At 40.1% G+C, this 24,365-nt stretch overlaps 1 protein-coding gene and 1 pseudogene across 6 annotated transcripts in view; both read left to right on the forward strand.

Annotated features, from left to right (window-relative positions):
* CDKL5 (cyclin dependent kinase like 5) overlaps positions 1 to 24,365 on the forward strand; it is a 250,077-nt gene that overhangs the window by 140,063 nt on the left and 85,649 nt on the right. The gene's annotated exons all lie outside the window — the stretch shown is intronic.
* LOC307180072 (gap junction alpha-1 protein-like) lies at positions 5,527 to 7,472 on the forward strand (annotated as a pseudogene). The gene has a single exon. The product of its transcript is annotated as a gap junction alpha-1 protein-like (transcript).

Raw genomic sequence — 24,365 nt, forward strand, 5'->3', positions numbered from 1 at the left:
TTAACATGGTATATCTTTCTTTATCCCTTTGCTTTGAACCTAGATGTATCTTTATATTTAATGTGCGTTTTTAAAATCTACTCTGACAATCTCTTTTAGTTGGTATATTTAGGCCATTCACATTTAAAGTGAGTATCAATATACTTGGATTAATATGAACCATGTTTGTAACTTTTCTATTTGTTATACTTCTTTTTTTTAAACAATAACAGGTCCCCTTTTTCTTCCTTCCCTGATTTCAGTTGACCATTTTGTATGATTCTGTTTTCTCTCCTGTCTTAGCATATCCATTATATTTCTTTTAAAAAGGGTTTTTAGTTGTTGCTCTGGAGTTTACAGTGTATATTAACAACTTATCATCTAAGTCCACTACCGGATAACTCTACTCTGCTTCTGAGATAGTACAGGTACCTTTCATTTTACTTATCCATTTGCTATAATTAGCAAATACGCTATTACTGTTATTACTTAGAACAGTTATCTATTAAGAATAGGAAAAATAGATTTTATTTTACCTTCATTTATTCCTTCTCCAATGCTCTTTCTTTCTTTGTGTAGACCTGACTTTCTGGCCTATGTCATTTTCTTTCTTTGAAGAACTTTTTAAAACAGTTTTTACTAGGCAGGCCTACTGGTGACAAATTCCCTCAGTTTTTGTTTATCTGAGAAAGTTTTTATTTCTCCTTCACTTTTGAAGGATAATTTCACTGAATACCTTCTAGGTTGGTGTTTTTTTTCCTTTCAACACTAAATATTTCACTTCATGGCTTCTGACAGGAAGTCAAATGTACTTCTTATCCTTGTTCTCTATAAGTAAGGTGTTTTTTTCCCCTCTGGCTTCTTTCATGATTTTCTCTTTGTGTTTGGTTTTCTGTAGTTGGAATACGATATGTTTAGGTGTAGAGTTTTTGGGTATTTATCTTGCTTGGTGTGCTCTGAGCTTCCTGGATGTGTGATTTGGTGTCTGTCATTAATTTTGGAGGATTCTCAGCCATTATTCCTTCAAATATTTTTTCTCTTTTGTCTCATTATTCTTCTGGTATTCCAGTGACACCTTTTGTAATTGTCCCATAGTTCTTGGATATTCTTTTCTCCTTTTTAAAATTCTTTTTTCTGTTTGCATTTTAGTTTGGGAAGTTTCTCTTGACATATCTTTAAGTTCACTGATTCTTTCCTTGGCCATGTCCAGTCTACTGATGAGCCCATTAAAGGTATTATTCATTTTTGTTATGGTGTTTTTTTTTGTTTGTTTGTTTTGTTTTGCGGTACGCGGGCCTCTCACTGTTGTGGCCTCTCTCGTTGCGGAGCACAGGCTCCGGACGCACAGGCTCAGCGGCCATGGCTCACGGGCCCAGCCGCTCCGCGGCATGTGGGATCTTCCCGGACCGGGGCACGAACCCGTGTTCCCTGTATCAGCAGGTGGACTCTCAACCACTGCGCCACCAGGGAAGCCCTGTTATGGTGTTTTTGAGTTTTAGCATTTCCTTTTAATTCTTCCTTAGAGTTGTATATACTTACATTACCTGTCTGTTCTTGCATGTTGTCTACCTTTTCCATTAGAGTGCTTACCATAGTAATCAGTTGTTTTAAATTCCCTGTCTGAAATTATCACTGGTAATCCCCAAACCTGTGCCATATCTAAGTCTTGTTCTGATGCTTGCTTAATCTCCTCACACTCTGTTTTCCCTTGCCTTTTAGCATACTTTTTAGTGTTTTTTAAAAGCCAGGTAGGATATATTGGATAATAGAAATGGAGGTAAATAGGCCTGTAGTATAAGGTTTCATGTTAATTTGGCTAGGAGCTAGGCTGTGTTTAATGTTTGTTGTAGGTGTAGATGCCAGAGGCTTCTGTTTCCTCTAGTGTCTTTATTTTTAAAATTTTCTCCCCCATTATCTTTGGGTTTCCCTAAGAAGTCCTTTTTAAGTAGAGTCTGTTTCTTGCAACTCTTTCCGTTGTAATCCACTGTTACTGGATTACTGTGGAACCTTGGTGATGTGGTGGTAGAGTGTGGGGAAGGGCAAGTGTTTTATAATCTTAGGACCAAGTCTTAGTCTTTTGGTGGGCCTGAGCCCTGGACTGCAACCTTCAGAAGTATTTCTTAGCCTTCCCCCAACCCCTGCTTCCTTTAGGTGAAACAAGTCTAGAGAAGTCTGTTGGCTAATTTCCCCTCTCCCAGGACAGTATAGAAGGCTCTGGTATATTTTCCCTTGGAGTGTTGGCCTTTGCTATGGAGAACCTTCTGGGTTTATTTCAAAACTGTTATTTTTTCCCATGGGTGTATTTCAAAATCATCACTTTTCTCTTCCTCTTACCCAAAAGGGGAGGAGATTGTTCTTGTATCTTCACAGTCAGAACCTGGTGAGGTTCCTGGAGGTAAAGCCATGAGAGTATAGAGGCTCTCCTAAGATCGGGCCCCCAGGAGTTCTTACTCACAAGCCTTTGTCAAAATTACGATTTAAGTTTTCTTACTAGTGTATTAACTCCAGCACCTTCTGCTCCAGGTAAGCTGATCTTGGATGTGATTCTCTGTATTTGCCTGTTTCTCCAGATTTCAAGAGTTCAGTTTGCCCCGTGTCCTCAATTCTCTGATAAGCCTAATAAAAGTTGCTGATTGGCAGTTTGTTCAGGTTTTTTTTGTTGTAAGGACATGAGTGACAATATCCAAGCACCTTATGTGTTGGAGCTGATCCTGAAATCTTATATTTATATTTTTAAATTGGAAATACCTTGTCCAATTTAAAAATAATGTTCAACAAGAGGCTTTTAACTTGCCTATGAGCCATTTGCTTAGCTAGATCAGTTATTTTCATCCCTTTGAATCTCAGATCTGTATATTTTCAAAGTGCTTAGTAAGAACTTTTTCCAGGCAAAATATTTGAAAATGTTGAGAACTTTCATGTAGTTCTAGAAAATTGCTAATAACTTTATCCTAAAGTAACCAGAATTATCGACCCCCCCCACCCCTCGCACTGTTTTTTGTTTTATCAGGTACCTTTAACCATGCTAAAGTAGTTTCAGGGATTATTTTCTTTAACCTTCATTTGTTGTTATTTTACCCCACTTGTTTTTGAAGAAGTAACTCAATTTTTAAAGGCACTTTGAAATCTCTGGAGACTAAGCATTGGTTAAATTTGAAAAACTAATGAGAATAAATGCCCAACTCTTATGCTGCAAATGGTCTCTTTTCGATCAACCTTGATGAATGTATTAATCATAAACTATACATCTTGGTGATTTTAGCTTAATAGGATTACTTTCAGAATCTGTGTGATAGAGGACAGTTTGGCTAAAATGTGTTATTTAAGCAACTGAGAAAGCACTGTGTGTACTTTTAAGCCTTATAATTTGATTACTTGCTAAAAAATTGCATTTTGGGAGGCTTCAGTTCTTATCCTTGGAGAACAGTTGTAACCAACTTTGGGTAGTTGAGGCATTGTAAATTGTATTAACCTTGCCTCCCCTTTTTAGGTTTCATTTTAAGTTTTATTTTTCTTACTGAATCTACTGTGAGGAACAGCCATTAAACCAAGAAACAAATAAGCTGTATGGTATTTAAGATTGCTTATTAGTAGGCAAATTCATATTATTTTTACTTTAAGAAATATTTTCCTCTTTTAATTTTCCTGATTGTTTAAAATGAATACCTTTGGGAATTAAATTTTTTAAAGTGGGAGAATTAAAATATAAATATTATGAATGTTATCTTAATATACTAAATAAAGTTTGTTTTAAAAATGATGAGTCAGTGCTGTATTGAGATAATTTGGTTGAAAATAATTATTTTTGCCATGTAATAATCAGGTAGCTGTGGTCCTCCGTTTTAAAGTAAGATCTGTTTGTCTGGCGTGCTCTGAATTAGAGGCAGAAACTTTTCCGTAGGCTTTTTGCTCAGAGACGTTTCTTAAAAAGAAAGAGTGCTGTCAGGAGGAAATGGAGAAAGAAGAGAAGGTCTTCAGTAGTGGCACAGCAGGTGTATGTTGTGCCCCATGTCAGGTTCCACCCACTCTCAACAGATTGGTGGATGGTATCAGAGTTGCTCCTCTTGAGATTTTTTTTTTAAAAGCTCTTGAGAAGAAACCCACAAGAATGAACACAGTGTGTCAGCATTTTAGTCTTAACAAAAAAGCTTCCATGTGCTAACAATTCAACTGAAGATAATGGTCCACATTCAGTAAATAAGTATTTAAATTGAGGCCCCTGTTGGCAGAGACCTGACTTCAGTTCTCAGATAAGGAGAGAGTAGCAGCTCTTCTTTTTTAGTCCTGATCTTGCTACTACTCCCTGCTAACTGGAATGGCAGCTACCCTTGCAAAATGCCCCTTTATTCACCACAGCGTTCAGGACCACAGCACTAGTATAGATTGCATATTTCCCTCTCCAGAGACTCTCAGGATCAGACCCATGATTCTTTTCTTTTTTAAAAAAAAATTAATTTATTTTTTAAATTTTTATCTTTGGCTACATTGGGTCTTCATTGCTGTGCGCGGGCTTTCTCTGGTTGCAGAGATCGGGGGCTACTCTTCATTGCAGTGCGCGGGCTCTCGGCACACGGGCTTCGGTAGTTGTGACGCACGGGCTTAGTTGCTCTGCGGCATGTGGGATCTTCCCGAGCCAGGGCTCGAACCCCTGTCCCCTGCATTGGCAGGCAGATTCTTAACCACTGCGCTACCAGGGAAGCCCAGACCCATGATTCTTGACATCCTCTTTTACTTTCTGTCACCACCGAAACTCACTGGCCGTCCATTAGCCCAGAACCCTTGTCTCTGTACTGATCTGTACATCCCTCTTTTACATCCTGGTTCCTCCCACAACCCTCCCACTGTCCCCTAGAGCTCCTGAACTGCCATTAATAATTTCTCCAATGGCCTCAATCTTGCCCCAGCCTCACAGTGTAATTTCAGTTTCTGCCTCTGGGATTCTCTGCTACTGCCAAGCAGATGCCTGAGGTAGCCCCCTCTGGCACCATTCTGCTGCCTCTGCCTACTACCTGGTAACCCTGCTGCGTGCTTTTGAGCTAGCTCCTTGAGTACAGTGAGTCCTTCCCTCTTCAAATTTTTGCCCATGCTGCTGCTTCACATGCAGCGGTTTTTCCAGTCTTTGCTTGGCTGACTCTATACATTCTAATCTGGGTTTCCTTGTGGTAATCTCTGTTGGTGCCTATTTGTTTCCTTCTTGGCACTTATTTAAATTTGCAATTGTATATTCACTTACTCACTTAGCCTTTTTCATTGATTCTAAGATATACATTTACCCCCACATTTCTGAAATTGGGGCACATCTTACCCTGGATACCTTGATTGCTTTCTGAATGGTAAATAAAATAATGGTTTATCTTACAATTAATTGTAATTAAAAAATCAATAAAATACTGTGCTTTTGATTATCTGTTCCGCTAGTTGATTGTGAGTTCCAAAGGAATCACAGTAGGAACCAGTGCCTAGTACAGTACCTGGCATCTAGTAGGCACTCCATAAATAATGCTTAGATGAATATCATTATCTGTTTGGGAGATGATGGCCCTGAAAAGTCTGAAGATGAATCAGTCAGTATATACATGTAAATTTTTAATTCAGTGTCTGTGTTTGAGTTTTTAATCTTTGGAGATTGCCTTATTCTGGAATTGAAGATATTTAAATGTGTCTATTTTGTTCCCCTATTTCTGTAAATTGTCCCATTATCAATATATGTACATCCTTATTTAAGAGTATTTACTCACCATGTATGAAAAATGAATCTACATAAGCTTTTATCAGGTATCAGCAATTGCCTTTCATTAGGGGGAAGAATGAGGAAGGTACCAAATAGTAGCAGACTTGTGAGCTTTAGACAGTTTTGAGTTCTTGAAGTTGCTTTTTCATTTTACTTCGTCCTCTAAGGAGTGCAGTCACTTGGCGTGCCTACTTCACTTTTAAGGGAAAGAACAGCAAACAGGCAGCATGAGTGACTGGAGTGCCTTAGGCTAACTCCTCGACAGGGTTCAAGCTTACTCCGCAGCTGGAGGGAAGGTATGGCTCTCAGTCCTTTTCATTTTCTGAATCCTGCTACTGGGTACAGCAGTTGAGTTAACCTGGGATGATGAGTAGTTTGCCTTTTGTTGTAACACTCGACAGCCTGGTTGTGAAAACGTCTGCTACGATAAGTCCTTCCCAATCTCTCACGTGTGCTTCTGGGTCCTTCAGATTGTATTTGCATCTGTCCCCACACTTCTGTACCTAGCACACGTGATCTGTGTAATGCGAAAGGATGAGAAGTTGAACAAGAAAGAGGAGCAACTCAAAGTTGCCCCAACCGATGGTGCTAGAGTGGAGGTGCACTTGGAGGAAATTGAAATCAAGAAGTTCAAGTATGGCATTGAAGAACATGGGAAGGTGAAAATGAGGAGGGGCTTGCTGTGAACCTATACCATCTGTTTCTTCTTCAAGATAGTCTTTGAGGTGGCTTTCCTGCTGAGCCAGTGGTACATCTATGGCTTCCGCCTGAATGCGGTTTACACTTGCAAGCGAGACCCCTGCCACGTCAGGTGGACTGCTTCCTCTCTCGCCCCACAGAGAAAAGCATCTTCATCCTCTTCATGCCGCTGGTGTCCTTGGTGTCTCTTGCCTTGAATATCATAGAGCTTTTCTGTGTCTTTCTTGAGAGCATTAAAGACCATGTGAAGAATCCAGAGCGTGAGCCTTACCACAATACATCTGGTCTGCCAAGCCCCTCCAATGGCTCCTTATCAACTGTTGCTCTCTCCACCATGTCCCTTCACAGGGACAAGCTGGTTCCTGGAGACAGAAACAGTTCTTCCTGCGACAGTTACAGCAAACAAGGAAGTGAGCAGAACCCTGCTAATTACAGCACATAGCCAGTTCGAATGGGACAGGCAGGAAGCACCGTTTCTAACTCACATACACAGCTTTTTGATTTCCCTGTTGACAAGCGGAATTCTAAAAAAAATCTAGCTACTAGACACTGGCCATTGCAGCCCAGCAGCAGTTCTGCAGAGCGAGCAGTCATGCCAGCAGCAGTGTAAATGACCTAGAAATCTACACACGTGGTTGAAAGCATTACAATTCTGCTCAATTGTTAAAGAAAAGGAAAGTGCAATAGACAGTATACTTTTGTTTCAGTGGAGGTGGTACTCAACAACCTCAGTGGTGAGGCTTAGCAGATACAAAGACGTTAGACTACCACGGTTCTTTTGAGGTGTCTGGGATAGAAGGATGGAGAGAGAGGGATTAACAGGGATACATGTTCATATTTAAAATGGTTGACTCAGCTTGCATTCTAAGTAAAAGTTGCACTAGGTGATGCATAAGTAAGGCCTTTTTCTCTCCCATATTCCCCTAGAATGGTTCAGTGTATGTGAAAGTGATAGATATTTGCCACGTATTGGTATAAACAGATGCAGTATAAACTCACAAACATAGATTTTAAAATAATGCTCACAGTGTTCAAATTTGAGCTTTTCTCGTGGACTTTTTGGTGTGGGTCAAAATGATGTTTGCATTACATAATTTCTACTGTGAAAATAAAGCACTGTTTTTTTCCTAACCCCCCCCCCACCCCTAGTGTATCCTATTAGATACTGGTTCTATTCATTATAATTTTTTCTCTTTTGTAGAACGATGTCACAAATGATTTCCTTTTTCTGAAATGTAATCATTGATGGTTGAATGATAGAATTTTAGTACTATAAACAGAACTCATTAATGTGAGAAATTTAAAAGAAATGCTTAGAGCTGGACTACTAAGTGTTCTTACCTGAATTTTGCAGTAACTGACAGTTCTTGCCTTTATCCAATTTAATAAACCCTACTGAATAAACATTATTTCAGAACTTATATTCTTTTGAGTTTGACAGTCTGTCTTTTGGTGTGGCAAGCATTTTTGATATTTGTCCTAAGATTTTATTTGGAATGCAAGAGAGGTTGAAAGAGGTTTGAGTATTATCCATGTAACTAATTTGTTTGAAATATATACCAAAGAAATCTAACCATTTCTTCAAATGTCTTTTTTAAAGCTCATCACAGATGATTGGTGAAAATGCTGAGCTTAATACTTTATTCTTGCATGGCAGCTACATAAGCAGTTTTGTACAGTGAGAAATACTAATTTGTTTAACATTTCACATTGAACTACTGTCATGTTCAGCTTTATTGCATGCAATGTAGACCTAGCCCATCATATATTCTAGAGAGTGTTCTTTGTTCAATAAAGTTTTAAGAGAGCAATCTGCATCACTGCCTTCTCTGAGAGCTTCTGGCTGCACTGATCTTCCTAGTCTTTTGAATTCTTCACTGGTACATCTTTATCTAAGCAAAATACGTGAGAATAGATTTTTGGAGATGGAATTGTGGAGACTATGTTAGAGAAGGTTTTAGTATTAGCATTTTTAATTATATGTAGCAGGATCACGGATATACTTACTACTTGCAGATGTGCAAAAAAATGTAGCTTCTTTGTTTTTCTTCTAACTGATCTACTCTTCATCAGAAGCTTCCTTCCACCCAACGGCACCCGGGGAAGGTGAAGCTGGGGACAGCATTAAGCCTGCCAATCCATCTGACTGCATCTTGCTCTGACAGTCTCATTTGGAAAACCCATTCTCTTGGTTTAGTCAAGAGTGTTTCACATTTCCTCCTCACAAACCTTTTCTTGAGGAAGAATCACTATTATTTTCTAATGGGGTGTGTGTTTCTGTGGAAGACTGCAAAACTCTTGAAACCTTGGAATTAGATTGGACACTGCCACCCTCACTTCCTGTTTCACATTAATTTTCACCTATTGCTTGCTTGATTTTCTTTAAATTTTTATCTTGAGATACAGATTCACATGCAATTATAAGAAATAATAGATTCCATATATCCTTCAACTCATTTCTCCCAATAGTAATATCTTACATAATTATAGCAGAATATCATAACCAGAAAACTGACATTGATATAATCCATGGACCTTACTCAGCTTTCACCAATTTTACGTGCACTTGTGTGTGTGTGTGTGTGTGTGTGTGTAGTTCTATCACTTGTGTAGATTCATGTGACCACCACAGTCAAGATATAGAACAGTTTCATCACCAGGATTCCTTATGCAATCTTTTTATAGCCACAGCTGCATCCCTCCCTTCCCCTCTATCTGTCCTCTGGCAACCACTGATCTGTTTATCTCTGTAATTTTGTCATTTCAAGAATGCTATTTAAATATAATGATATAGTATATAACCATTTGAGATTGGCCTTTTTCACTCAGCTTAACTCCCTTGCAACCCATCCAAGTTTTTGTGTGGACCAATAGTTTGTTCCTTTTTTATTGCTGAGTAGTATTCCACAGAGTGGCGGTGTCACGGTTTATTCACCTATTGAAGGACCTTCAGGTTGTTTCTAGTTTTTGGCTATTACAAATAAAACTGCTTTGAACATTCATGTACAGGTTTCTTTGTGAATGTGTTTTCATTTCCCTGGAATAAATGCCTAAGAGTGTAATTGCTGAGTTGTATGCTAAATGAGCATATAGTTTTGTAAGAAACTAGCATACTCTTTTTCCAGAGTGGTTTCTATTCCCATCAGCAATGTATGACTGGTCTCGTTTCTCCATGTGCTCACCAGCATTTGGTATTATCACTATTTTTTATTTTAGCCATTCTGATAGGTATGTAGGTGATCTCATGGTAGTTTAAATTTGCATTTCTGTAATGGCTAATAATGTTGAATATCTTTTCATGTGCTTATTTGGCATCTCTGTATCCTCTTCAGTGAAATATCTTTTTGTGTCTTTTGTCCATTTTCTAGTTGAATGTTTGTTTTATTACTGTTCAGTTTAAGGAGTTTTTAAAATATATATATTCTGGATTAAAATCCTTTGTTGGATATGTTTGAAAATATTTTCTTCAGCTTGTAGCTTGTCTTCATTGCTTATTAATAGGGTCTTTCACAGAGCAGAATATTTTAATTTTGATGAGGTGATTTAACAATTTTTTTCCTTGTATGTATTGTATTTTTGGTGGTAAGTCTAAGAACTCTTTGTCTAGTCCTTTATCCTAAAGATTTTCTCCTTTGTTTGCTTCTAAAATTTTATAGATTTACATTTTGCATTTAAGTCCATGATCCATTTTGAGTTAATTTTTGTATAAGTTGTTTGAGAGATGTAGGTTGAGGCTTTTTGTTTTTTGGCTTGTGGATGACCAGTTGCTATAGCACCACTTGTTGAAAAGTCTCTCCTTCCTCCATTGAATTTCTTTTGCAGGCAAAAATCAGTTGAGCATAATCGCGTGGCTTTATTTCTGGGTTCTCTGAGGTGTCCCATTGATCGATGTGTTTATCCTTCTGCCAGTATCATGGTGTCTTGACTACTGATATGTAGCTCTGTAGCAAGCCTCAACATCAGATATAGTGATTCCTCCCACCTTATTCTGCTTTTTCGAAATTTCTTTAGCTATTCCAGGTCATATGGCCTTTCAATTTCTGTTTTACAATAATCTTTCCTATATCTACAAAACACTTGCTGGGATTTTGATAGGAATTACTTTAAATTTATACATCATTTTGGGGAGAATTGGCATCTTGTTGAGTCTTCTGATACATGAGTACAGTATGTTTCTCAATTTATTTAGGTTCTCTTCAATTTTTTTCATTAACATTTTATAATTTTCAGGATACAGATCCTATAGCTATTTTTTTAGGTTTATATTTCATTTCCTTGGAGCAATTGTAAATGGTATTTTGCTTCTAATTTCTGTCTCCACATTTTTATAGTTTGTATATAGAAATGTGATTGATTTTTGTGTGTTTATCTTGTATCCTACAATCTTGCTAAACTCACTAGTTCTAGGAGTTTTTTGGTGGATTCCTTGGGATTCTATATGTAGACAATCATGTCATCTGCAAATTGTGTCCATTTTATTCCTTTGTTTACAGTGTGTTTGCTTTTTATTTCTTTTTCTTCGCTTATTACTCTGATAAGAACTTACAATACTGTGTTAAGTAACAATGATTAGAGCAGACTTTCTTGTCTTGTTTGCAATCTTAGGGAAAAAGCATTGTCTTTCACCATTAAATATGATGTTAGCGGTAGGGTTTTGTGGATGATATTTATCAAGTTTAGGAAATTACCTTCCATTCTTAGCTTGCCAGAGAGTTTCTTTTTTTTTTTTAATCACGAATGGGTGTTGGATTTTGTCAGATTCTTCTGTTGCATGATTTTCCTTCTTTACCATGTTGATATGGTTTTCAAATATTGAATCAGCCTTGCATATCTGGAATAAATCCAACTTGGTCATGATGCATACTTCTTTTTATATATCGCTGGATTTGATTTGCTAATATTTTGAGGATTTTTGTGCCTGAGTTCATGAGCGATATCAGTCTGTAGTTTCCATTTTTTGTGCTGTCTGACAGGGTTTGGGTATCCACATAGTAGTAGCCTCATAAAATGAGCTAAGAAGTGTTTCTTCCTCTTCTAATTTCTGGAAGAGATTATGTAAAATTGATGCTGATTCGTCTTTAAATGCTTGGCAGAATTCTCCAGTGAACCCATCAGAGCCTGAAGAGTTCTTTTATTGGAAACTCTAAAATTACAAATTCACTGTATTTAATAATTTTCTGACTATTGTTTATTTCATCTTGGTTAAGTTTTGGTAGCTTGTGGTTTTCAAGGAATTGGCCCATTTTTTTGTAAGTTGTCAAATTTATGAGTGTAAAATTTGTGGTATTTCTTTACTATCCTTTGAATGGCTACAGGATTGTAGGCATCTCCCCTATTTCATTCCTGATACTGATGATTTTTGTCTTCTCTCTTTTTAAAAATCTTTATCAGTCTTCGTAGAGGTTAATCAACTTTATCAATTTTTTTGTGGAAACAGATTTTGCTTCATTGATTTTTTTTCAGTCATTTTCCTCTTTGAAATTTCATTGCTTTCTGCTTTTATCTTTATTATTTCTTTCCATGTTGCTTTGGGTTTATTTTCTTTTTCTAGTGTAGAGGTAAGAATTTAGATTATTGATTTGAGACCTTTCTTCTTTTCTAACATATGGATTTAGTGCTATAAATTTCTCTCTTAGTATTGCTTTGGCTGCATCCCACATATTTTGATATATTTTCATTAAGTGATATGAAATTAAAATTTCCTTTAGACTTCTCTGTATGATGGCTGCTTTGAAATCTTTATCGGATAATTCTGACATCTCTGTGTTAGCATCTCGATAGTCTTCTCTCATTCATGTTGAGGTTTTCCAGGTCGTTAGCATGACAAGTCATTTTCTATTGAAACCTGGACATTTTGGACATTATGTCGTTAGATTCGACCTTATTTAATCTTCTGTCTTATCTGGCCTCCTTTGACATTCCTCTGGCAGGGGAGGGAGCACCAGATGGGGATGGAAATTTGGTTTCCTCAGTTCGCCTCCATTGACACCCACTGGAGAGGGGACTCCTTGTGACTGGTGTGGTTGGGAGTTGGGCTCTCCACTAGGCCTCTGTTTGTAATAGGGGCTGGGTGGGCACACTGCCGAGAGCACGAGAGCACGTGGCCATTACCGCACAACTGTTAGCGCGCGAGCCTTAGCGTGGTGGTTAGAGGTCGAGCTCTGCCAATGGTTGCCCAGACAGTGGTCCTCGCGGTGGAGAGCGCGATGAGAGGCAGATGGCGGCTGTCAGGTGAGCTGGGGGCCCAGGGGACAGACTGTGGGCTGTGTCCCAAAGGGCTCCCGAGCCCTCGCCACGGCTGCCCACTGGCCAGGCCCAGGCCTTGAGGCGACAGCAAACCTGTCCCCCATCCCCGCCTCTTTGACCTAATGGCGGTGGCGGTCTCCATGGGTCACAGTCCATAGGACCCGCCCCCCCAGCCCCCTTTGGGCGGCCTGAGGAGCCTGAGGGCCGGCTGAGTCCTGGATGCCTGGCTCCCTCAGTGATGACGGATGGGTGGGCGCCGCCAGCTGAGAGCTGCCTCTTCAGCTGGGCCTGGGCACTGGTGGGAGGACCCAGACTGGGTGCTGGACGAACGCTCCCGCTCAGGGACCCCCTTTTCTTAGCCAGGACCTGGACCTTGGAGGGCGAAGGTCGATCCTTGGAACCTTGCCCTTTCTTGTCAGAACAGGGAATAGCATTTGTTTAGGTGGAGGTTTACAGGAACATCATGACCTGACCTCAAGAACAAAGGATCTGACACCAAGAAGTTTGCAACAACTAACCACACCCCTCCCTCACCTTTCTTATAAAAGGGCTTTGTTGAAAGCTTTTGGGGAGCTCAGGGTTTTTAAGGCATGAGCCACCCATCTCCTTGCATGGCCCCGCAATAAACCTTTCTCTGCTCCAAACGCTGACGTTTTGGTATCGTTTGGCCTCACTGCGCGTTGCGCACACGGACTTGCATTTGGTAACATGTTGACCACCCTGGTTAGGAGGGGCGGGAGGGGCAGGTGTGCCTTGTTACTGCTCCCCACGTGGCCTCCACTGACACTACCCTGGCAGGGGACTGGGTCTGCTTCCCACTCTGCCTTTGCTGGTGTGAATGGAGTCACAATTTTTACTGTTTCATCTGGCTGCAGTAGAGTGGTTATTGTCTACAAGTTTTCCATCTTGCTAGGCTGCTCCTTTTCTGGTCTTTTAGTTCGAGAGAGCAGGCTTTGGTTGGGGCTATTTTTTGTTTGTGTCATGGGCATTTTGGGGTTGCTTGTTGAAGTAGTTTTATTAGAGGTGCTTTAAAATCCTTGTCAGATAATTCCAACATTTATTTCATCTTGGTGGATGTCTCTTTTCATTCAAGTTGTGACTTTCCAGGTCCTTGGTACAAGTGATTTTTTATTCTATCCTGGTCGATTTGTATATTATGAGACTCTGGATCCTTTTTGATTTTTTTTTTGCTAAGCAGGCAGCCTCCCTGTTGTGGGATTGTGTGAGGGTCGGGTGGGGGGTGTACGTTCAGTTTCCTGCTTGGACCCCCTGATACCACCTCTGCAGAAGTGTTGCTCTTACTCCCACTGCCTCCTTGCAGATAGATGGGGCAGGTGTTCAGCTCCTCACTTGGCCCGGTTAATACCTTCCCAGAGAAAGTGGACCACTAATTCGCACTGCCTCTGCTCTGTCCTGCAGACACTACCCTCGCAGGGGCGCCAGCGTACTGTTGCCTGCTTCTGCCTAGGGGAAGATAGAAGATCAGCTCAGGGGCTGGACCCACCAACACCACAAGAGGGGAATGGAGCGCTGCCTGCTTCTGCCAGGCTGGGGATGGAAGATTAGGTCCCTGCTTCCTCGGGGGGGGGCGCGGGGGAGACAGTGTGTGTTTGTGTGTGTGTGTGTGTGTGTGTGTGTGTAAGAGTGTCTACCCGCTTAGCCCCACTGAAACCTCAGTGGGGTGGTGGTGCAGTTTTTCCATTCATGTTTGCCTGAGTAGGGTGAGTATTGCCAGAAAAATTTTCCATTGTTAGCTCATCCTTTTCTTGGTCTTTTAGCGGTGGGAACAGGCTTTTCTTGGCACTTTTTTATATTTGTCTCTTGTCGGTTCCAGGTCAGAGCCTTCTGTGGCACCCTGTTGGGCATACATGGGAGACAGTGAGGAATCCCAGGGAACTCACTGCCGTGGTGTTCCTCAGGTCCTGAAGTCTCTAGGCGCTCGTCCTCCTGCTTTCCACCCTTTCTTCCTATCTTTGTGTGTTATGTACAAGGGTTTTTAGTTTTAAGAGGAAGGACCTGGGAGAAATGGGGCTACTCCATCTTTACCAAAAGTACAAGTTTTCGTGTGTGTGAAAATTCTGTAAACACCATTTATGTGATAATAAACATGAGTTCATTCTTCATATATACCACATATCAGACACTGTGATTGAAACTTAGTCCTTACCTTCAGAGATCTCACAGTTTTATGGAGTCAAAGTCCTGTGAAACAGATTTTAATTTGCCCCATGGCATTCAGGTAGAAACACAATTTTTTATTTTAGAAATAAAACTAAATCTAACTCCACACCACCTGGCTTGTTGGTATTACTGGCGCTCCTTTGCTTCCCATGGACTGATACAAGCCTCCTTTGTTTTATGACATACCAGGCAAATGGGGCAAGGGGCGTAGTCCTTAGTGCTTTGTTGTTACCATGGTTACCATTGCTTGTTACTCAGGTTACCATTAAACCCTTTGCCAGGAGCTGTGCTCCAGTGGGCATTGGTTCCCTGGCCTCAGCTCTCCAGGCTCTGGTGCTTAGTCATCAGTCTGGAGGGATGTCTTCAAGCACCCCCACTGTCCCAAGTTCTGGACACTCCTCTGCCTCCTGCGGAAGCTGCAGCCCGGTAATCCTCCCAGTCCAGGAGGAGTGTCAGCTTTCTTTGGCATTAGCGTATTGGACGGGAAGTTTGGCTTTACTGGGACTTTAGTGGACTTTATGTAGTAAGGACTGTTAGTTCTCTCCAGGGTCAGGAGAAGCCCCTCAGGGACAAATCCCATGCTCTTGGCTTTCCTCTGGAAACTTGCTTTAGTGATTTGGGAATGCCCCGCAGCAGAGCATTTTGAACTTGATGATGGTAATAACGGTAATAACATTTAGCTCATGTGCTGTTCTGAACATTTTCCTTGTATCCTCTCATTTAATCCTAATAGCAACCTCAGGAATAAGTGATATCATTAGAGCCAGTTTTCTGGTCTAATGCTCTGCTAATTGATGCTTTTCCATTAGACAAAAGAAATTGAGGCACCGAGAAGTTAACAAACTTGCCTAAAGTCTCTCAATTAGTAGATGGTAGAGCCAGGATTCAAATCCAGGCAGTGTGGCTCTGGATCTGAAGTGCTCACACTTCTTCTGGATGTGTGACATCCTTTGACTTTCAGTTTGCTGTATTATTATTTGTTTGAAATCAAGATTGTGTCTGAAAGAAGTGCTTCTGGGCTTCTGAAAATTATCACAGAATTAAATGTAATTAAACAGTGTTGCTAATTAGAAACACTTTTTGTTTTCTTTCATATGAAACCATATAGATAGATCTGGCAACAGGAGTATGAAAAATAACCTGTCCATATCTTATATTTTAAGCTGGAGTATATAGTCCTCTAATAATCAGATTTTTTTATTTGTTTCTGAAAGTAGGAAATAATGATTTTGTTAGAAATTTCTGCCTTTTTCTTTGGTTGTTTAGGGCTCAAGAGAAAATTTAACCAGATTATTTTTTATGATATATCTATTATTTATCACAGTTCTTTATACAGTTGTGACATTTTCTATTGCTTTAGGTGCCTTTTTGTTCAAATACAGGTAGTAGAATAACTAGAAGGATGTGATTCACAAGTCATTATATGAATATTATCCATGCCCTTAGATTTAAATTCTACTTTAGGGGCTTATTATAAAGTGGTTGTAATGTAGCCAAGTTTCTTTGTTCAGAAAAGATTTGTGCTGCCCTTTAAGTTGATTTTTCAGTGAAAATATGTAAATTTTTCCATTCATTTAAAACGTGGAATCAAGTTTCATTTACATATGTATTCTATGTACTTGATAGTATAATCTAACAGTTTGTTCTGTCCCTTATAAACACACAATGTTGAATATAAAATTTCTGCCATGTTTTGTTAGAGAATAATGTATAATTTCTCTTAAAGTCATCCATTAATTTGCGTTTTTTCATACCATTGGTTCTTAAATTTCTACAGGCACTTTCTCACTAGGTGATTTATCTGAATAACTGCGTGATTTATCTGAAGCAGATATCTTTTTAAAATTTGTATTAATTTGTTATCCATGCCGTTTAAATACATTCTTTGTTGATATATAAAGATTCTTTGTTAGTTCTGGCTCAAGAGAAACCACAGGAGTGAGCTTTGAAACTTAAAATGTAATTCATTAAGCAGACATCTGTTAAAACACCTGCTATAGTGGATCCTGCTGGATGTTTGGAATAAAAAACAGGAAGGACATGATTAGTGATTGTAGAGAACCCACATTCTGGAAGGGAAAGGCTCATGACAGCATAATGATTGGGATGTGGTCTCTGCCCTTGAGGAGTTCTTGGGCCAACAGAGAATGAAAATGTCACAAAACAGATCATTTCAAAACTCAGGGGATTGGTCCTTTTAACAAAAATAATATTTCAGTCTTTATTTTCTGTGATGTTTTTAGTTATGATAAAATTTACTTATCCCGTTTCTATGCCCTGTGTGTCCATTGCCTCATTTCTTCTTGGTCCCTGTAAGATCCTTAAGAAGTACTTAGAGCAATTGAACTGCTTAATTCACCCAGCCCACCCATTTGGAGGCCTTTCTGCTAGGTCTTAGGGGCGAGAGTTATGTGAAGTGTCTGTACTCTTGGATCTTAACTGTGGTCTGAGGTGGGCATTGAGGCAGGATTGCAAACCAGAGATTCCAGGGAAGTTGTGGTAAGAGCTTGGTAGGAGGTGTGGTTAGTGTGCTACCGACCGCAAGAGAGGAGCACACAAAACAAGCTGGGGGATCATGCAGTGCTTCCCGAAGGAGGGTTTTGAAGGAGGAAAAGAAGAATTAACTAGAAGTAGCAGGGTTGGCTTCCTATCATTTAAGTAGCAGCTAAAACGTCACTTCCTTGGGTACTCGATTACCCAAATCAACACTCTATTGTTGACCTGTTTTGCTTTCTTTTATAGCAGTTACCGTTATCTTCTTGCCTGATACTTGTTCACTTATTATGTCTCTTCCCTCCAGAATGTAACTGCCATAAGAACAGGGACCCTCCCCCGATTTGTCTTGTTTCCTATGTAGCCGCACTGCTAAGCACAGTGCCTGTCACCTAATAGGAGCTTGGGAGATGTTTGTTGATTGAACAAATGAATGAATGAAGAAAGGGTGAATGCTGGAGGCAGAGTGTGAGCAGATAAAAGCAAGTATGTGTGAAGGCTCAGTTGAGAAACTGTGAATAATTAGCTGTGACAGGAGCGGGGTGCTTTTCCTTAAAAGTTAGGAGATGAAGCATGGAATTAAAACTTTATACTGGACGTCTTGAACAGCTTCCAGGCTGCATGAAATGTAATATATGTTTCTTTTCCTGAATCCAGTGATTGACAAGCAGAGTATGTTTGAAATATCTGTTAGGTGCAAAACTGATGACCTGACTGAGGCCTTGGGAGAATGTTACTAGAAGAGGATTTCAACTAGAAAGCTTCCATGATAATCTTGACATCAAGTAGCCAGACATACCAGAATTTCGTTAGGTTTACAGTGTTCTTTGGCTAATTCTCTTGAAACATTGCACTGCTTGAGATTTACATTCCATGGTTGTTTCAAAGGCACGGCCACTTTTGGAATTTTTCTCTCCCTCCTCCCCCTCCTTTTCTTTTTTGCTTTAGCGCTTAAGGTAGCATATATGAGGTCATCCAGCTTCTTTATGTGATGGTGGTAAACAGTTCCTCTTCCATGACTGTGTGAAAATATGGTACAGTTCACTTCAGCAGACCTTTATTGCATACCTATCACATGTAAGATAAAGTGCTGGCTACTTGGATATAAAGATAAGCCAGACTTTTAGCTCTTTCAAAAATATTACAGGTTGCTGATTTATGTTTGATACAAATCTCTTTCTATGGTAAGAGAAAGTGAATCTGGCATTTTCTAGTTTTCCCCACAATGCATCACATAACAAGTTTTCAATAAATTAACTAGATACTTTGAAAATAAGTTTTTTAAGAAAAGAAAAATTGTTACTACCTAAGTTGAATGTACTTTTCAGTTTTCTACATGGATTATGATTATGGCAAAAAGGTGTGACTTGTAACTTTTTTCAGATTTTGGTTGTACCATTCTGTTTCCTTGTCTGCCTATATGTGAATAGATCTGTCAGAAAGCATGATCACAGGGTCCCTAGAGGTAATCCAGCTCAGTTATTTGAGTAGGGAGCTTCTCAGTTTCTCTTGTTATACCTACCAGCCTTTCACATCTTGGCAGTGTCGTAGTAATCCCGCACCTGAGGACCTTATGCCTTGCTACCCTAAAGATATTATACAGAACATAATTTCTGTTGCTTTTGGACTTTGGAGTTTCCTTAAGCATGTTTCTGTCCTAAAACCCTGGCATATTTTTCATGAATTGGAAAAAACTAAGCCTCGGTGATGGTGGGACTCAAGGTGGGTCACCCCAAAATATGCCACAATGGCATATTGATTATTTTGAATTGATGTTGCTTGAGAAACAGCTGATGCAAGAAGGAAACTCTGACCTACCTCTGTCCCCCTAAAAGCAGAAAATAAATCTCCCATGTGAAAGGTGCACTCACTGTATCCAGAGATAGAGGGACACCCTCATCATCAGAGATAGGAAATCTGGAGCCGAGAAGCCTGTATATATAAACCTTGTTACTTCTTTAATTTACTACCCCAAGCCCAAGCTCTTTTAAAATTCTTCACTAATTGAGCACCCAAAGCCCAAGTTTCTTTGTCCTGTCAATTCCTCACAAATTTATTGTTTCTTTGTCTAAAAAGTATAAAAGCAGCCTGCTTTGGCCACTTCTTAGGTCCTATTTCTAGGAGACCTTTGTGCGCATGAATTTCCCCCTCCCTGACAGTGTGTTAGCTTTCTTTACCAGGCTTTACTTGTTTTCTTATTTTATAGGAAATTGTTAAATTAGGGCAAAGTATTTGCCCAAAATCAAGAATCATAGATTTTATGTTTTATATATACATATGCATAATTCATCAGTGTATTGATTAATAAAAGCAGAATAGAATCAGATATTCTTAAGCAATGATTTAATAACCATTTTAGCTATACTGTCTCTAACTTGAGCAGAAGGTATGAGTCTATACTCATGGGTCTGGTTTTTGCTAGGCTCCCAGGAAGCAGTGAGCAACTTGCCTTTATAGTAGCAATTATCATTGCTACTATAACAATCTGCTGTTAGCGTTCTGTACGTTGTTCACCCACCAATGTCTGCAAAACTTAGTATGCTGACTTCCAAGGTATCTATATAATTTACTGGGAAAATTGGCTGTGAGGAAGTTAGGCACAGTCAGTTCTTCTCTCAATCAAGGGATCTGTACCAAGCTGTCTCTATAACTAGTTCAACAGAAAATAGATGTTTGCCTTCATTTGGGCCATGTATTTTTATGTCGATCATCAGTCCATTTTAATTCTAAACCTTTGTTTATTCTTCTGTCATTATACCTGAATGTTTATATATTTAACAGATAATCTTTCTGGAATACCTGGTGATGTATCTTTGGTCAGTAAATTGGTTTTTCTCTCCTGATCTTTTCTTATCATGGTTCCATGTGAGAGACTTAGGGTGAATGCCTCTTCCTAGGGGAAGTTCCTTTGAGACTTAAAAGAGAAACAAAAGACAGCCCTTCCAGATACCAAAGGAATGTGGATAGAAGAGAAGAGTTAAGGCAGGCAAGTTTTGACATTCTCTTCCCTCACCCCTCCCACCACCTCAGGGGACTGAAATTCTGGGTTTAGGAGGACAGTAGGTTGAGGGTAAAGCCCAAAGAGAAGCACGCTTATGCCCCATTCCCCTCTTGGAACTCAAGGAAGAAACTGCCTTGCAAGTTTGCCTCGTCACAATGGAAGCAGTGACAGCAGAGTAAAATGTGGCATGATGTAGTTAGGCGGAGAGAGGATGCCTAGGCCTCCTTCAGCTTGTGAGTGTCTTCCAAGGAATCCCAAAGTTACTACACACCCCAGGTATCTAGGTTGAGAGCCAGTGAACCTGTCAGTGGGGATGCTGTGTTGAGGGGCAAGCTGATAGCAACACTGTAGTTGTTGGCCAGGTAGCAGGTGTAAATGAGATTGCAGCATCTAGATGGCTTTACCAATTAAAACTGAGGAGCCAAACAACCAGGCCAGACCCCTTGGCTCTAAGCCAAGAGCACATACCTGAGCCCACAGCCTGCACGGGGTCCAGCATTAGCATCAGGTCAGTGTCTGGGGTCCAGGCCTATAAGGAACCTTGTCTTGGGGACCATAGAGCCCCAGGGGACAGCACAAGGGCCCGTGCATGTTTATCTATGAGCCCTTCCCTTACCACAGTGAAGTTACATAACCCCACCCACATCCATACATCCAGCTGCCATCTTGGTAGGAGCAGGGAGAAAATCTGAAGGGAGAAACTGAGCATTTGCCAGAAAGAAACTATAAACAAACAAGGGCTGAGCTACTACAGAATGCAAGTTAAAGTCAAGGTCAGAGCTTGAAAAGCAAGGTTAAATCAGTTGTAGAAAATTAAAGAGCTACATTTTCTTGGCACATCTTAGATTTAGTCTTAGAGGATGTATTTCCATCATTTAAATTTTGTCCACTATTGAACACAGCTTAAATCCAATGATTGTCTGATTGAGGTTGTAGATTGCCTGCATTTGGCCTGCCTAATTAATGCTATCTTTGTCTCAATTACTTGATCACTAGAAATGGAGTTTTCATTTTCTCATTATCTATTCATTGTTATAAAATGAAGGCAAAATGAAATAAAATTGTAACACAATTGCACAATAACTACAGTACAAACATGATGGTTAATATTACTAAACTGAAATGCTGTCTACCATGTACTCTTTGAAATTTCCATTCATTTGCTGACAATACCAAGTCTGAGTTTGGTGTAGACAAGGTGATTTGAGAGCATCTGTATATAATGTCTGGAAGTGTGGGCTGTATGAAATTAAGTACACCTAGAATTTTGTATGATCTATAAATATGGAGCTAAATTGTTTTGAAAGTTCACCTATCTCTTTCTAGTGAAGAGAGTTGCTATTTGCTTTGCTAGAGGGGGAAGTGAAAATTGTTCTTTGGGTGCCTCATCTTTTATCTTGATAACTACCTTTTATTTTTTGAACATTTCATTAACTACCTAATCTATCATAATAACTAGGGTAGTCAGTTTATATTAGTCTATAACTATGAGGTGAATTATTTTTAAATGATGCATTTAAAATCAACTCTATTCAAAAAAACTCTATTGAGGTATAATTTACATACAAAGAATGTACCTTCTTATATACAATAAGAGGTACCCATTTTAAGTGTACAATTCTGTATGAACTAGTTTCCTTAGTTCGTCATGGTTACATCCTTTGACATTGTCAGCCAATATCCTTTCAGGTTGATATTGATCCACTAACAGTTATACTGGGCCATATTAAAAGTACTTATAAAGGCTTTCCAGGTGTGTGAGTTTGTTTGCATTTATCAGCTAAATGGTCCTAGACTTTTATGTTTTTTATTCTTATATTTGTGGCACTCAGATGTCAGCCATCTAGGTGGCTCCAAGTCTCACAGCTTTACTGGGTACACTCACTTGTAATGTTCAAGTAAAAACAGTTCAGGACTTTACTGTGGAAATTCTAGTGGCTTCCTTAAGAATGTGGCTTACATTTTCAAGAGAGCCTCTCCCTTTGATTTTCTCTTCCCACTAAACTCATGTTCTTATATCTCACCTCTAGAGGCTCCTCCCTTCTTTCTGTTCCGTATCGGCCCAAGCTTTACCCCTCTTCCTACATTTCCTGGAACTCCGCTAATACAAAATGACTGGAAGCATTTGTAGCACGTGTGCACTGAGGATTTGGGGACCATGTTACTATACAGCACTGTGAGTGATGTATTAGCTAGTTCCGGGTGTTTGACAATTTCCTTCACTGGGACTATCCCATACCACACACATGTTAGATATTAGTAATTATGTGACATCTGTTTTCATATTACGTTTTGCCAGACTAGAGGAAATCTTTTAGTTTCATCACAGAATGGAATAGAGGTGATGGTGAAGGAGAGCAATCCTTGTTTCAGGTGGAGAAATGAATCAATAAATAATAATTTTTTAATTTAGTAAGGCTTCTCATATAACTTGATAAATACTGGCAACCTAGTAACTGCATTCATTTTACTGGCAACCTAGTAACTGCAAACACTTTATACCAATGCCATGGAAGAATTTTTAACAAAAAGAAAGCCATATTGGTTTTTTTTTTTTTTTTTGCGGTACGCGGGGCTCTCACCGCTGTGGCCTCTCCCGTTGCGGAGCACAGGCTCCGGACGCGCAGGCTCAGCGGCCATGGCTCACGGGCCCAGCCGCTCCGCGGCATGTGGGATCTTCCCAGACCGGGGCACGAACCCATGTCCCCTGCATCGGCAGGCGGACCTTCAACCACTGCGCCACCAGGGAAGCCCCAGCCATATTGGTTTTGCAGTGCCTTTTTAACATCTGCAGGAGGCCAGAGTAGCCAAAAAGCAAAAGAGATTCTTAATCAAGACAGTATAATTCTTCTGAACTTTAAGAGCTTATTCAGATTCCTGCCTGCTGAAGGACTTCTGGAGAGGGCCAGATGAAGTTTTGAAGGCTCTTATGTTCTTTCATTATCTTCATTTTTTGAAACTTTCTGAAGAAAGAAGGAAACAGATCTATCTTAATAAGTCTCCCAGGGATGCACTGTCCTTAAAAACAATAAATGTGTATATTTGTATTCTGTGTTTGTTTGTTTTAGTTCCTTGTATACCAAGGAATGTCTTTTATTCTTTTTAAAATTATGGTAGGAAAAGGTATTTCTCTGTTAAGCTGTGGCAGAATTAGTAAATGACGTCCAAACAGACACATAACCCGGGCCGGCAAGATGTGAGGTTTGAATAGGTGATGCAGTGCATGAGACATTTGCACTAGATCTTTCTCTCTCGCTCAGCATACTTTTAGACCGGTCATACATTTGTTTCTCACCTACATACTTGCAGTCCAGTGGTAGAATCAGATAAATATGTGAAGGTGTCACTTTAATACAAGTTATGAAGGAGAGGTGTCTGCTCAGAGAGCATTTGGGGCTTCAGACCTAGCCACGGGGCTATGGGAAAACTTCCTTGAGGAAGTGAGGATTGAGCTAAGGCCTAAGGGATAGTGCAGGGTTGAATGGCACAGGGAGGGCCAAGCTTTTTGGAGGAAAGGGAACAGGCTCAATAGCAGGAGAGATCGTGGTGAGGATGGTGAGGGCTCAGCAAGCAAGGGAGACCTAGGGAGAGGAGGTTGGAGAGCATCCCTTGCTGGCCAGGCGAAGGGGCTTTGATGTGGTCCTTAGGGCAGGGGAGTTTGGGGAGCGTTCTAAGGGGAATGGTGGGGCAGTCAAATCAGATTTTCCTTTGCAAATGAAGAGTCTGGTTGCTGAGTGGCAGACATTAAAAGGGTTAGGAGGTTAGGCAGTACCCCAGGTGGGAATGCCAAGGGCTCCAACTGAGCTGGGAGTGTCCGGGTAGAGAAGAACAGTGGACCAATTTGAAAAAGATTTAGGAAGCAAAAATCAACAGCACTTGGTGATAACCTGGATGGATTTGGGATTGCAGAGATGGGAAGAGTGATCCTAAATTTCTGGCTAGGGTTCACTGAGATATGGGACAGGAGACAGGACCAGGTTCAGAGGGGGAAGATGAGGGGATGGTTAGGCATGCTGGTTACTTTTACTTATTCTC

The sequence above is a fragment of the Stenella coeruleoalba genome (assembly GCF_951394435.1).
Source record: "Stenella coeruleoalba genome assembly, chromosome: X".
In the NCBI taxonomy this organism is placed as follows: Eukaryota; Metazoa; Chordata; class Mammalia; order Artiodactyla; family Delphinidae; genus Stenella; species Stenella coeruleoalba.